General features: G+C 36.7%; 1 long non-coding RNA gene and 1 pseudogene across 1 annotated transcript in view; both read left to right on the forward strand.

The window, feature by feature from the left end:
- The window catches only part of LOC121735746, a 29,839-nt gene extending 24,405 nt beyond the window's left edge, over positions 1 to 5,434 (forward strand). The window contains exon 3 of the long non-coding RNA XR_006036900.1: positions 5,422 to 5,434. This is a non-coding gene — a long non-coding RNA (uncharacterized LOC121735746). The remainder of the gene's footprint in view (positions 1 to 5,421) is intronic.
- LOC121736240 overlaps positions 1 to 15,812 on the forward strand; it is a 53,817-nt pseudogene that overhangs the window by 35,755 nt on the left and 2,250 nt on the right.

The following is a 15,812-nucleotide window of genomic DNA, read 5'->3' on the forward strand; positions in this document are numbered from 1 at the left end:
AGCGGACATATGCAGGTGAATATAATTGTAGGCACCTAGCACTGCGCGGTCGGAATTTGAACTTAATAGTATCGTAACATGAGTCGTTATTTCTTTAAAAGGGAAAACCCTTTTAAAGAAAGTACTACTAATATATATTCTGTGAAAGTGGTAAAATTGTAAGGGCAAAATCTGTGAAGTTAGTTGAATGCAAATGTCATTATAAGTGTACTGAACATTTTACAATGGAAGACCGCCTCCGTGGTCTAGTGGTATAGAGCGCGGCTCTTGACTCGGAGGTCGTGGGTTCAATTCCCGCGTTGGAAACATGTTATTTCCAAGTTTGGTTAGGACAATGCAGTCTGATCACAATCAGGTGAACAAGTAAGATGATCCATGCGTCGGATGGGCATGTAAAAAGTCGGTCCTGCGCCTGATCTCTCGCCAGTCGTGTCGGTCGTCCGTCCCACTGGGTTATGAGAGTAAAGGAATAGAGAGTGCTCTTGTGTACTGCGCACACACTTGGGCACTAGAAAATTACTCCTGCGTAGCTGGCCTGGTTTCAATGAAACCGGCCACCGTCACCGAAACCGGTGTGGGGAGCTATTATAATTATTAATGGAAGACCGCATAGCTATTTTCAATGACTTTAAAATTACAAAATGAACAGGCTAAATGGGCTTTTATAAACAGCCATGTATCTAAAATTCAACCGAAAAGGCGATACAAACTAAAAGAAGGTGAAGAGTCTGGAAAACAATTCTCAAGAGCTTACACTCTGCCATGTAGAAAGAAAAATGATGAAAATACCAAAGTTTGGAAATGCTTTTTCCTAGCCACCCTAGACATTTCTGGTAAAAAAATACTGCTCTCAGCAAGAAAAAAGATACTGGAATCATTGATATAGATTTGAGAGGCAAGAATCCTGCACCAAATAGAATATCTGAAGAGCGAAAGGAGTACATACGACAGCACATTAAATCCATACCAGTGGTAGGATCCCATTACTGTATACTGTAGAAGTACAACACAAAGGAAATACTTACCACGAGGGCTTTCAGAAAATAAGCTCTATAAAGATTATATCGAATTCTGCAAAGAAAAAGAAATAACAGCAGAGTCTTCATCATTTTATAAAAAGATTTTTACTACTGAATTTAATCTTGGCTTTCATAGGCCAAAAAAATATCAGTGTGACTACTGCACAATATTCAAAAACTAAGTAACTAACTCCAGTGGAAATTCAAGAAGAACTTCTAGTACCTTCTGAGACACCTAATAATGACAACAGACCATTATTGCCTAGACATAGAAGACAAAAAGGGTTCGCAGTAAGTTTTACCTTTTGATATATAATACATAGAATAATACATAGAATAAAAGATATATTAATTCATTAGTGTTATGTAATAGTACAACTGGTAAAACATTAAATTTATTGTTTGTTTAAAAAAGAAGAACAAATTGATAACTTTATAGCCATGGTAGTCAATACTTTGCTCTCCTTATTTGTTGCTAAGGATTTTTTTTCAGTATATTATTCTCGGCTACTAGCTCCTTTAGATGAGGCACGGAGAATACTCAAAGAGTTGAGATGCAGTGTGCTACAGCAGATGCTGCTAATGCTGAAGGTCTACAAAATGTATCACTTAATTTAGGACGTTTAGCTAGTATAGCTGAACAATACTTTGAAAGGCTAATTCCCAAAAATGTATGGACCAAAAACCCGTAATCGAATGAAACCATTTATATGTGGCATAGTAGACTACTTATACTGTATCCCAAATACAATGTCCTTTTTGGATTAAACAATCACCGAGTACTTTAAAAACGATCGTAAATAATTGACTTTTCTTATAGGAATCTATATGATATTCAGAACGACGCGATGCTACAAACGAAAGTGTGGCGATTAGTACGTAGTAAAAACATTTTTAATACAGATGTACAGTGTTGTAATTATGAATTTAATGTTTCAAATATTATATTTATCACTTTTATATCTGACAGTATAGAATGTTAGTTTGGTATAGAAAATAATCTGTATACAATATGTACTGTTTTTTAGGATTATTAAGTACACGATATCGGTTATATGATCGTTTTTTTATAAAATAAGGGGCAAACGAGCAAACGGGTCACCTGATGGAAAGCAACTATACTGTCGCCCATGGACACTCGCAACATTAACGAGCTGCAAGTACGTTGCCGGCCTTTGAAGGTTTGCAGGTCGTATTGAAAATATAGTGACAGTTTATTTCAGAGTTTTACAGTGCGCAGCAGAAAGTTACGCAAAAAACGCACGGTGGAAGACTGCCACTCATCAAAGTGATGAGGATGGTATATTTTTTGCGTGGAGCGATGGCGAAAAGTTGCAGGTGGTATGATTCCGAACAATTTCTTAGCGCACTCCCCGTGATACAACCGATATCGATAGAGGATTTAGAGTGAAGCCACTTGTGATTTAGTTAATTCTTAAAATATATTATGTTTGACATACTTTTTTAGGGTTCCGTACCTAAAGGGTACAAACGGGACACTATTACTGAGACTTTGATGTCTGTCCGTCTGTCTGTCTCCAGGCTCTTACTCAAGAACCGCTATAGCTAGACTTTTGAAATCTTCACAGATTGTGTATATCTGATGCCGCCGTAACAACAGATACTAAAAACGAAATAAAATTAAGATTCAAGGGAGGCTCCCATACAATAAACGTGATTTTTTGCCCTTTTTGGCTCTATAATGGCTATATTATGTAGACACATGATTTTTTTTAAGAAATCCACAATTATGTGTGTACTTTAATATTTAATCGCAAAATTAAAATAAAATAAATAATATAACGGTACGGAACCCTTCGTGCGCGAGTCCGACTCGCACTTGGCCGATTTTTTTTCTATTTAATTGTACATTATTGTCTATCAACGTCGCTTTCACGAGAAAGATCACAAAAACAAAGGAATTAACTAGTTGATTCGAAGTACTTATATCTACTACCATACTGTATATCTCAGATATTTTTTTTCAAATTATCGGTTTCGGTTATGGTTTAGAAAAAAAATGAATTGCATATTTTCAATCCACTATTTATGCTCTACTTTGATGTACAAAAATTATTTTAATCGACTATGGGTTTTTTTTTGGGCATAGTCCTTTGAATACATAATTTCTCTTAGACCTGCATAAAAGGTCTGTGGCGGTACCCACAGAGACACAGACAGAAAATACTAGATCGTCAGAAAACCAAGGTATAGAAAATAATCAAAATATAAGTAACACCCTGGATCTGCAAAATTCTTTAGTACTTAATAGAAAAAAGCTCGTCAAAAATTAGGAAAAAATATTTATTGAGATTTCACACTGAACTGAAAGTAATCTCGTCAAAAATTAGGAAAAAAATATTTATTGAGATTTCACACTTAACTGAAAGTAATGACAAGAACTCAAAAAAATAATATTTAAAAATAGGAATGTTGCAACCCCGATCTCGATTATTCTGGTGAAAGTAGTGATGATTACACACCAAATACACCCAATACAAGTGACTCGGATTGTTCAATAGTAAATAGGCGTACAAAAAAGACTTAGTGTTGTCATTCCCAAATCAGATTTAGACGAGAGCAGTGGTACATCATTTTGGTATAAAGAAGATATAATACAAGGTCGAAAACGTAAACCTAGGAAAAGTATGAAAAAACTAGAGAAGATAGTGAAACCAGAAAATAGAAAAGAAATTTAGGAAAAATTTACCAGATAAATAAAGGAAAACTCGTTAAAGAAAGGAAATTTGTAGGATGAAATGCGCTGAGAGAATTCCTGAAGTATTAATAAAAATTGTTTGATAACTATTGGAGTGTGGGTGACTGTGACAAGCGTGTGCTGTTTTTAAGTAACCTTATAGTCTGTCAAAAAAGTGAAGAAATTAAAAAGTGGCAACATCGTAGTGTTTCATATCAATCAAAGAAAAAAGGGATGACACTACGATGTTGCCACTTTTAATTTTTTAACTTTTTTGACAGGCTATATATTATCGATTAAGAAAAAAGCAACACGAAAAATTGCGGCTACAATCAAAAATCGGAATTATTCCAACGATTTTTACCTGAAGTTGGATTCAGAGTGTCATCGTATTTGTAAGGGTTGTTTTTTAAAAACATTCGATGAAATCGCCAAGTTTATCCAAACTGTGACAGATAAGATGAAATTAAGCGGTGGTGTGATAATAATTGAAAATAAATCATCAAGAGGAAAAAACCTTTGCAATAGATGATGAGAGGCTAGAAAATGTAAAAGCACACATTTTATCATTCCCTGTTTATGAAAGTCACTATGGGCGATAGATAGATAGACAAAAAAAATTACCACTCCATATATTCAGGTTATGTACAAGTCTTACTGTGAGAGGAATGAAAAGCGAGTATCACTTACCATCAATGAAAAGCGAGTATCACTTACCATCTAAGGCATCATGTGTAAAAACGATGCAACATTACTTTGAACACACACAAAGCAGCAAAGACAGCCCATCCCTGCTAATCATGGACAATTACGAAGTATATATTTGCATAGAACCTATCAATTTAGCAAAAGGAAATGGTGTTACCATTCTTACATTGCCTCCTCACTCAACAGGGAAATTACAACCACTTGATGTTGGTGTTTTCAAGCCATTTAAGACAGCTTACAACGCTGCTGTAGTCAGTTGGATGATGCGTAATCCCGGAAAAACGCTTTCTATTTACGAGGTTGCACAGTGCGTTTTGACGCACTGTGCAACCTCGTAAATAGAAAGCGTTTTTATGGCCCATATATTAAGATCTATGACTCCATCAAATATCTGCAGCCACTGGAATATTTCCCTAAAATAGGGATATATTCAGCGATATAGACTTTGCTCCAAGTGACATGACCATCAGAGACATCCCGTTACCTGAAAATGAAATCCCAACAAGATCCCCTTCTCCGACTACATTGTCAGAGTTGTTTATTGATGAACCTGCAATAGTTGCACCACAATAACCTTCGTCTCATCGCAGATAGAAAACTATTATATCTAGAGAAACGATTACAAAAAGACAATTATTTACAAAAAGAATATGAGAAATTTATACAAGAATACCTTACTTTGAAACATTTGGAGATAGTCCCACACGATGATTTAGATTATCCGAGAGCAACTTACTTACCTCATCATACTGTTGTCAGGGTGGACAAGGAGACCACTAAAGTAAGAGTTGTTATGAATGCATCTTCCAAAGAGTCCAACGGAATATCTCTTCTTAACGATGAATTGATGGTTGGGCCTAAAATACAACAAGCCCAGCTAGCCTGTTTTCTTTATTTTCTCTGTTCAATATAATGAATACACATTACACAAATGAAAAGGATAGGACGTTGTACATAACCAACCTCCACTTAAACTCAGCTGAGGCTTCCAGTGAGATTATATTAAAATAATTGAAAAAAATATTTTCAAACAACTACTAGTGCATTTTAATTCAAATAATTTGCTACATGATAACCAATCGAAATCAAAATCAAAATTGTTTTATTTCTGAATAAATTTAAAATAAATGTTTTCAGAAAGTCCTACATGATGCCTACCACCGGTTCGGGAACTAACCCGGCGAGAAGAACCGGCGTAAAAATCTCGCACGGGGCTCACTTTTTTACCAAAAAAAGTGAGAAAAAAATTAATCTCTTAAAATAAAGTTTACAATTTTGTAACTAAATATTATATACAATATCCACATACATAATTGTAAGTCCTATAATAATGAAGAAGTAGCCTTGCAAGAAGCCATCCTACTCCCAAGGTGTGCCATCGTTTATGAAATCATTGACCTTATAATAGGCTTTGGCACACAAACGTTCTTTAACTACTTTTTAAAATTTATTAATGGAAAGATTTTGAACATTTTCTGGGATTTTGTTGTAAAGGCGTATACATTGACCTTTAAAAGATTTACTGACTTTACTAAGTCTGATCACCGGCATATCTAGCTTGTGCTTATTTCTAGTATTCCTAGAGTGAATGTCACTTTTAACTTTAAATTTACTTATATTTTTTCTAACATATATTACATTATCCAAAATGTATTGAGAAGCAACAGTTTAAATTTATCTCTCAGAGATTCTAAAGGAGACATTTTATAAATAGATTTATACCGGTTAAGCTACGGAAAAAACTCGAATTAAGTATAATAAGATTACGAAAAGGCGTCGTTGATTATTCTAATAAACTACCAGACATGACCATAGAGCAAAAAAATATTCATTTAAAGCAAGATTTACTAAACAGCCCGTGTCATGTATTTGGTGAACTTGATAAAGGTAAACCTTATTTTTGCAAACGAATGAGCAAAGAAAATTTAGTCCTTGCAATGAAAAAATGTGGCCTGTGGTTTGAAATATTCAATAGTTTAAGTGTTGTTGTTTGTTACAACAACACTTAAACTATGCAGAAAGTCTATTAATAGCTTAAACAAACAACATTGCTGAGCAGGTCAATTCTATCATAGCAAAATTTACTGGCGAGAAACGTATAAATTAATTGTTATGAAGCTCGTGAAGTTGGACTTGCTTCTGTGGCAAAAATGACAGGACAGATATTCAATAATAATATTAAATTAAAGCGCGCTGACAAGTTGTTGCTCTTTTAGCTATGACTAGTTCCATAAAAGTTCATGAAGAGAAACTACCTATTGACCCTGTATTATTGTTCCAACGCATGAGTATTACTGCAGCATTTCAAGATGAAATAGAAACATATTTTGAATATGAAATAGCTTCCTACCCTTGATCGTTATTTGATGACATCGGGATGCGTAAAACACAGAAATCTACCATTTACGATTGTTTTGAAAAAGTAAATATTGATATTAAGAACAATAATGCGACATAATCATTGACGGAGGATACTACACCGCGTTGTGTGGGATAGCGAAGAAACATTCAACGTTATCTTAGATAAATATGTTCAATATGTACGTACTACGTAGACATTTTGGTTCCAGAGTTACTGTTGTATTTAATGGCTATGATGATTGCACGAGAAATATCAAAGCTGCACAACAACGTCGTCGAACTTTAGCAACATCTTCATCTTCTGATATTTTATTTGATGAATTTATGACGGTCTCAACAATTTTGAATAAAAATATATATATATATTTTTTTTTTTTATTTATAACCAGTCAACAGAAATTTCTTACAAATACCCACAACAAGTCTCGATTAATTTCAATGTTGAAAGAAAGGTTTACGGCTGAAATATTAGTAATTAGTAAAACAAGCTAATAATTTTTTTTTTTTATGAAATAAGGGGGCAAACGAGCAAACGGGTCACCTGATGGAAAGCAACTTCCGTCGCCCATGGACACTTACAGCATCAGAAGAGCTGCAAGTGCGTTGCCGGCCTTTAAGAGGGAATAGGGTAAAAGGGAAGGATAGGGAAGGGTAGGGAAGGGAAGGGAATAGGGGAGGGTAGGGAAGGGAAGGGAAAAGGGGAGAGTAGAGAAGGGAATAGGATAGGGGATTGGGCCTCCGGTAAACTCACTCACTCGGCGAAACACAGTGCAAGCGCTGTGTTTCGCCGAGTGAGTGAGTTTATGCTGATGTACGAGTATTGATTATTGAGACAGCAATAGAGCAATTCAATTTGACAAATACAACTATTGTTGTTGGTGAAGATGTTGACGTACTTGTAATACTCACTGCTCGAACGCCAACTGAAAAAACTATTTTTTTTTCTTAAAACCAGGAAAAGCTCAACATAAATCAGATTCATCAAAAAAAATATTTAGTTTTGTAAAGTGTCAAAATCATATATCTATGTACGGAGCTCCTAAAAAAACTACCTGTTTAGTTATCTAAACAGGTAGTTTTTTTAGGAGCTCCGAAACATGCATATCAATGCTTATGCATTGATATGCATGTTTCGTTAAAAATACTAAAAATAAAAAACAGGTCCAATTAGCTTGTCGTCCTCCAACCTCAATTGCTGCTTGTTAGTATGTATACTTTTATATTTTACCTCAATTGTCTTAAAAAGTTAAACTCTAAAAAGAAGGATTAGGACCGATTCGGACTTGTCCTCTTGCCTGTCAGAATGTGTTCTTGGAAGATGTGTTTTGTTAAAGTGTAAGTTTTATAAAGTATAAATAAAAAAAGTGATTAAATAAACATTTTTCATTCATAATTAACATGGTAGCAGAACGTGGTTATAAGAAAAACAGTGAAAACAAAACGACATAACAAGATTAAACAAGATTGAAAAAGTACGACGAGGACGATGGCCGCCACGATGTCCAAAGGTAAATCAGTAAATATTCCTTTATTTGATGGGGTCGATTATTCGAATTGGAAAATAAGAATCCTAAAGTTTCTGCAATTCAAAAAATGCCAAGACGTAGTCTTACGGCCTAAAGAATCGACCGATGGTGAAAAATATGACGATCGAGATGTTCAGGCAACAAATTACATTTATAGTGCCATCACCAATAAACAATTGGAATATGTTAGTGGTTTAAACTCGGCCTACGATATAATGCAAAAATTTGACCAAATGTACCTAGAGAAATCGACGGCATTACAAATCATATGCCGCCATAACCTAGAAAATATAAAACTCAATAATTATGCAGATATTTCGATTTTCTTCGACGATTTCGAGAAAGCCGTAAATGAATTAAAACAGGCAGGAGCATCACTAACTGAGGCCGAAAAGTTGAATTATATGTTAAAAGCTCTCCCACAAAACTTCAGCTATATAGGAGATTTAATAGATGTATTACCTGAAACAGAAAGGACAGTGGATTATTTAAAAAGTAAAATAAAACTAAAATGTACATCACAAAATTCTAGTGAAACATCTAATATATTCTACACACAACCAAAGTATAAAAAATAGAAATGCTTCAAATGTGGTAAAATTGGACACTTAGCAAAGGACTGCCGCACCCAGACATATGCATCTAGAGGTCGAGGACATAATTTCCAAAACAACAGATTTCAGCATAGCCAATTCCAAAGGGGCAGAGGTCATTCACACCCTCAGAATCCAAGTAGGGGCAGAGGTCATTCACACCCTCAGAATCCAAGTAAGAGTTGTTATACTACCATTGCTAACAGCACAACAATTGTACCAGAGAATGTGCTAAATAAAAGTATGTCCGGTGAAATAGAATGGCTACTCAACAGGTTAGGTTAGGTTATGGTATGGTATGGTATACATTAGATTGATGAGGGATAGCGCGAGGGGGCGGCCGTTGGGCCGCGCGGCGAGCCCCCACGGCCTAGCCGCCGTGCGCCTGCTCCAAACCGACCAGCAACAACCATATAGTTTCACTTCGCTAGTGTTTGGTAGGCGGCGGCGACTTAAACTATAGGGGTGCTATGGGTAGGAACACTACATCATTATAAGTAGACTTTGAATGTGTAGTGTTCAGCGATGCGTGACCAACGGTCGAAATGTAGGTCACACGTACCAGGATAACAGGAATACACAGGGGATACGATGTTTTCCATTTTTTTTTTTTTTAAGTCCAGGGGTCGTGACATTTAAGAATTATAAACGTTAAATTTCCATATTGGGGGTGTGGATAGTCTGTGGGGAGAAGGTGGCATAGAGTCCAGAGCCGCTAATCTGTGGGCAAAATTGGCGGCAAAAAGTTGTCAAACAAGTTGAAGGGCTCAAGCGAAAAAAATTCCCAAGGCATCATGGAATTAGTAAACACGTCTACTGTACCATTCGACCGTGGGAACTTTTCAATTTGGAGCGAAACTTGTCGAGACAAGCTCGCAAAGTTAATTAGGTCCGATAGGGACGAATAAAGCGTTAGGTCGAATTTGAACCTTAAGTTAGGTTAGGTTAAGGTTGGGTTAAGGTTGGGTTTAAGTTAGGTTAGGTTAGTACTACTACTACTAGGTTAGGTTACGCGAATATCACACGTAATGTGATATTCATTAGGGTTTAAAATTTTTAAAGTTACATTGACATAATTAAAATGAATGGAGGATATTAAAATTCATGGGCATTACTTAAAAGGAAATGACATTTAAAATAAAACACGGAGTGATTAAACATTGAAATTATTGATGCAATTACGAGTAAAGAGCATGACATTTAATCAGATAAGGGAATAACTAGAATTACATTGTTGCAAGGTCAACACCGTACCCTTACCGTGCCGTGCCACCCCAGTAAAGGTGAATGAGTTTTTTCGTGGAGGGGTGGAGGAGAATAAAAAGGACGCGCATGCGTAATCCAGACACAGTTCCAAATGGACAGTGAAATCAAGTACTTCGGTTACCACATCGTAACTAATCGTGATATCAGTGAGTACCTTACGTATAACGACCTACGACAACATGAGCTCTCCGGATCGCCAATATCACCAGGAAGAGTCCGAAGAGGAGCTGATTCAAGCAACTCAACAAGCAGAGGATCTGACGAGGGAATCGCCGGAACCTCAGGAAAACCCATCGAGAGCATCACCGGCAATCGAAGAAACCCCAGCGAAGAAGCGGAAAATAACATTAGACAAGAACCCGCTCATGTCGAAGACATCTGTATACTTGCGAGAAGAAAAATAAGATTCGAAGTACCTAAAAGAACTCCTTGGAAAGTTATCAGTTTCCATAAAAACACAACAAACAACCACTACCATCTCATCTATTTATCAACAAACAAAACTGGGGGGTTAATAGCAAACTTGGGAAAATTATTAAGTCAGACAAATATATGTGTCGGAAAATTACATGTTTACCTCATCTTCTTAAGTACCTTGATACCGACAATAATCGTCAAAAACTTAGAGATGTTCTCAGTGCAGAAGATAAGAGAATTATCCAATGCGCAGCTTGTCAATTGGAACTTAGTGCAAGGCAAATGGAGGATGAAATTAGAAATTCCCAAAGGGGAACTCCAGTACTTTCAGAACAAGGCTCAACACAAAATGAAGCTTACACCGGAGTGGGTACAAGCCCTAATGCGACCGGCAAAGATATATTTGAAATGGGACTAGGAACATCAATGGAGCGTCAACAAGGAGTCATGGATGTTGCAATACAATCGACAAACCCTAGAAACAGAAGACTCGTTAACAAGGGAAGAAGCAACCGATTTGATGAATCAAATGGTGAATTGGTCCTGCAATTATGTGACAACCGAGCTTTTAACGAAGGGGACGCACAAAGAATATTATGCCAGTCGCCTGAAGGGATTGCCCTCCAATTTACTAAAAACTTCGGGGAGAAACTCAGAACAGCGGTATCAATATCCCGAATTTTGGTATTTTCAGAGTCGATTGAAAAAAGACTCGAAAGAGCCAAACATTACTACCTTAGACTAAACCCAGAGGCAAACATAGAAATGGAAATAAACAGTAGCTACGAAAACCTAAGGGCACTGTTAACATTAAACGGAATACACATATATGATTTCGCTACCACGACAAGAGATCACTTCTACAGGAGGACGAACAAAAAGAATAATTTGTTCTTCTATGGCCCACCAAGCAGCGGGAAAACCATGGTAATGGAATCGCTGGTGAGCATACATTATAACTTCGAGAGGCTGACAGGACTGACACCGGGATCATCCTTCAATTTTTCATCACTGATACACACTAATGCATGTTTCATGGATGAGTGTAAACTCACGGAAAATCAATTTGAACAGTGGAAGCTATTAGCAGCAGGCCAACCGATGTGCACAGATGTAAAATATAAGAATAGACACAATGTATCTAATTGTGTATTATACACGGCCAGCAATTACGCCATTGGCACATATCTAATGTTGCCGGATGTAGAAGAAGCAATTAAAACAAGGACACTAGAGTACAGATTTAACTTCACGCCGGCAACAATCTTCAAAATATCCCCATCGACATGGGAATTATTATGGAAAACTGAATGCTTAAGAGAAGATTTAAGCGATTGTTATTCATACATGTTATTCATGAGATTAAAAGTAAATTGTCCAAGAAGTTTAAAATTAAGAAGTTTAAAAAGATTTAGGAAAAGTTAAGAATTACATTGGAATTGACATTGAATATAAATATGAACAAGATGATAACATTTTAACTATGAGTCAGAACAAGTACATTGAATCTTTAGCAAAGCGTTATAACATTGTAAACTCTAAATTGTACAAAACTCCTATGGAGATTAATTTAAAGTTGGAAAAAGCTGAATTAAATGAAAATGTTAAATATAGAAATATCATAGGTGCATTATTATATATCTGGTGCATTATTATATATATCAGTCGCGTTCGCGCATCGCTACCGATCAGTCGTCTCCTTGTCCAACTGTCGTATACTCAGTGTTTCTCAAACTTTTTATATCGACCATGTTTTGTTGTGCAAGTTGTGGATCACAACACTCGGATGGCGCGGTTTGCAGTGTCTGCAAAAATCATTACGACTTTCCTTGTTCGGGTGTGACTGAGGCAGGATATCGAAAGCTGGGTGACAGAAAAAATTGCTGGCGCTGCCCAAGATGTAAATCAAGTTCATCTCCCGCTCCACCTTCAGTCTCACCGCAACCCAAGCAACTAGACAGAATGCAGGAGCAGCTTAACGCTATTTTGTTCCAGTTAGCACCATTAACCACTCTGCCCGACGATCTCAAGGAAATGAGAAAGGAGATTTCCAGTCTTATGGAATCCATAGAAATGGCACACTCGCTCATAAAAGGTATCTCAGAAAAGGTTGAGACCCTGGAAACCAGAGTTAAAGAAGCGGAGAAAGTAAAAAATGAAATTCCAGTCCTTAAAAGTGAGATAGCGAGGCTTAATCTGGAGCTGCAAGACCGAGACCAATGGGCAAGATGTAATAACGTAGAAATAAAGGGAATCCCAATGAAAAACAATGAAAACCTCTATCACATTGCTGAGAACATTGGAAAATTATGTAACTATGAAATAAAAAGGGATGAAATAAATTACATTGCCCGGATACCAACAAGGCTTCCAAATAAGGACAAATCAATAATTATTTCATTCAACAACCGATATAAAAAAGAAGAACTAGTGGCCCTTGGCAAAAACAATAAGCAACTTGTATTAAACAACCTTGGATTTTCCTCCACAAATAAATTTTATATCAACGACCATCTAACCACAGCTAATAAGTCATTGTTAAACAAAGCCAAATCTCTTGCTAAAGAAAAAAACTTCAAATTTACCTGGGTAAAACACTGCAAGATCATGACCAGAAAATCAGAAACTTCACCGATCATTTATGTAATGTGTGTAAGTTTTGTTTGCAGCTAAAATATAAAAGTAAGGAGGCGTGTTAGTATGTATACTTTTATATTTTACCTCAATTGTCTTAAAAAGTTAAACTCTAAAAACAAGGAGAAGGACCGATTCGGACTTGTCCTCTTGCCTGTCAGAATTTGTTCTTGGAAGATGTGTTTTGTTAAAGTGTAAGTTTTATAAAGAAAAAAAAAACGAAAGTGATTAAATAAACATTTTTCATTCATAATTAACACTGCTCATCAAAATCTTTTTCGGGTATATTACCAAGTTCTAGTGTGGCTTGGTTATCAGCTAGACCCTACAGACTGGGGTTGGAAGTTGGTCAACAATATATTATTAGAGCCAGTTCAAACTTTACTTCCACCTGCTCCGGAAAAACACAATTTTGTGCAAATGCAAATGTGGTTGCAAAAAAATCGGACTGTTTTGTTCTTTGGCATGCACAAATTGTCAAGGCCGGTCGTGCTCTAATATTGAATCACAAACAATTGAGGATTCGTTTGATTCCGACGAAGTATCATGCGATACATCGCTATTGATGCAATTTCCTTGCATCCTCAATGAAGATGAAGAAGAAGCAGGTGAAGAAGAACAAGAAAAATAACAAGAATTTGTACTTAACTTACGAATCAGGCGAATGAACTTCACCACTTTTTTTTTAATTTACATCGCTTTTATCTTTTCCAATCTTTGAAAATTTCCGTTATTTTACAATAGTTTTAAATGTAAAATAACGGAAATTTCAATTTCAAACAGGCACACAACTGACCCGTGGAGTAGGCCTACTGGGGAAACCACTTAAAAAAAAGCGCTAAGTACACTACCTCATAGGTGGCGTGGGAACGTGTGCACACTATGACGATAACAACTTTTATGACTTTTTGAATCGTTATATCCCGGTTATATACGGTGGCTCGTAAGAAAAAAAGTATTGTAACGGACCTATATGACATATAGTGCCATCAAGCTTCACACCAGCGAAACTGATCAGGGGAACACAGACAACATAAATCCCCTACTCGATACTAGATGGCGTTAGGTGTATGATTACCATCGCGTATTTTCTAGAAACATTCCTCACTTGTTTACGCGAATCGGATTTTCAGCTCGTTGGGTCTTTATCTAAATGTAACCCGTGGTATTTCTCCGGTCGAGCCGGCCCATTCGTGCCGAAGCATGGTTCTCCCACGTCAAAGTTAAATGTTTTATTTAGTAACACTTAACGTAAACCATATTAAGTAGTTACACTCCGGTAAGTTTTATTAGTGATCCGTTTGTAAACATCTAGAGAATTATTTTAATTAGCATTCGTGTAAATTTACTTGTCTTCGTTTACAGAAACACAAGAAGGCTATGGGGAAAGACGAGGCTTCGTTATTGATTGGTTTGATACAGAGCAATCCAATACTGACAAGCATGGAGACGAACGCCGCGACTAACAAAACCAAGGAGGATACGTGGATTTCTCTGGTATCTTCATTTAATGCGAAGAGTGGTTTTATTCCCAGAACAAAGAAACAGTTAAGATTAAAGTGGGACAATTTAAAAAAGGCGGCTCGTAAAAGAACCCAAAAAATAAGAATGAATAATCTAAAGGTGAGTTAACAATAATAAGTTACCTTTAAAATGTGTTATTGAAAGATTGTAGCTTGATTGAAGCTGTATGCATATATTATTTTTTTTCTAGACATGTGTTGGCAAGAATACATTTGATGATGAAATTGATGTGTTGGAGGGTTCTGTAATCAACAAAACTTAGTTGACTACTGAACCCTAAAACGGAACCCTAACAAGCAGATTTTTTGTATATTCATAGGTTAATCCTACTAATCCTACTAATCCTAGTTCCTACTAATATTATAAAGCCGAAAGTATGTGAGTTTGTGTGTTTGTAACTTCTTCATCCTACTAATATTATAAAGCCGAAAGTTTGTGTGTTTGTTACTTCTTCACGCCTAAACGGCTGGACCGATTGCGACAAAATTTTACAAGAAGGTAGCTGACATACTGGATTAACACATAGGCTACATTTTTTACCGACTTTCAAATGGTGGTTATGTTATGTTCGTTTTTTTTTTTTTCATGTTCAACGATTACTCCGCTGTTTGTGAACCGGGACTTTGCCCCGGCACATCTGCTTGGGGGATGCGATTAACATGCTTTCGTCCCGTCTTCTACTTGGGGGACTGCGGCCCCCCGACCCCAGTTCCTTTTCGTGACACAAACGGCAAAGTATTCATTTATCATAAAAAATAACATCTGAATATAAAATATATATTTTTATCTCCTTCGTTTTGTAAAATTATACGTGGGAGAGCCATGCTTCGGCACGAATGGGCTGGCTCGACCGGAGAAATACCACGTTCTCACAGAAAACCGGCGTGAAACAGCGCTTGCGCTGTGTTTCGCCGAGTGAGTGAGTTTACCGGAGGCCCAATCCCCTACCCTTTTCCCTTCCCTACCCTCGCCCTATTCTCTTCCCTTCCCATCCCTACCCTCCCCTATTACCCTATTCCCTCTTAAAAGGCCGGCAACGCACCTGCAGCTCTTCTGATGCTGCGAG

Source organism: Aricia agestis, chromosome 18 (genome assembly GCF_905147365.1).
Source record: "Aricia agestis chromosome 18, ilAriAges1.1, whole genome shotgun sequence".
In the NCBI taxonomy this organism is placed as follows: Eukaryota; Metazoa; Arthropoda; class Insecta; order Lepidoptera; family Lycaenidae; genus Aricia; species Aricia agestis.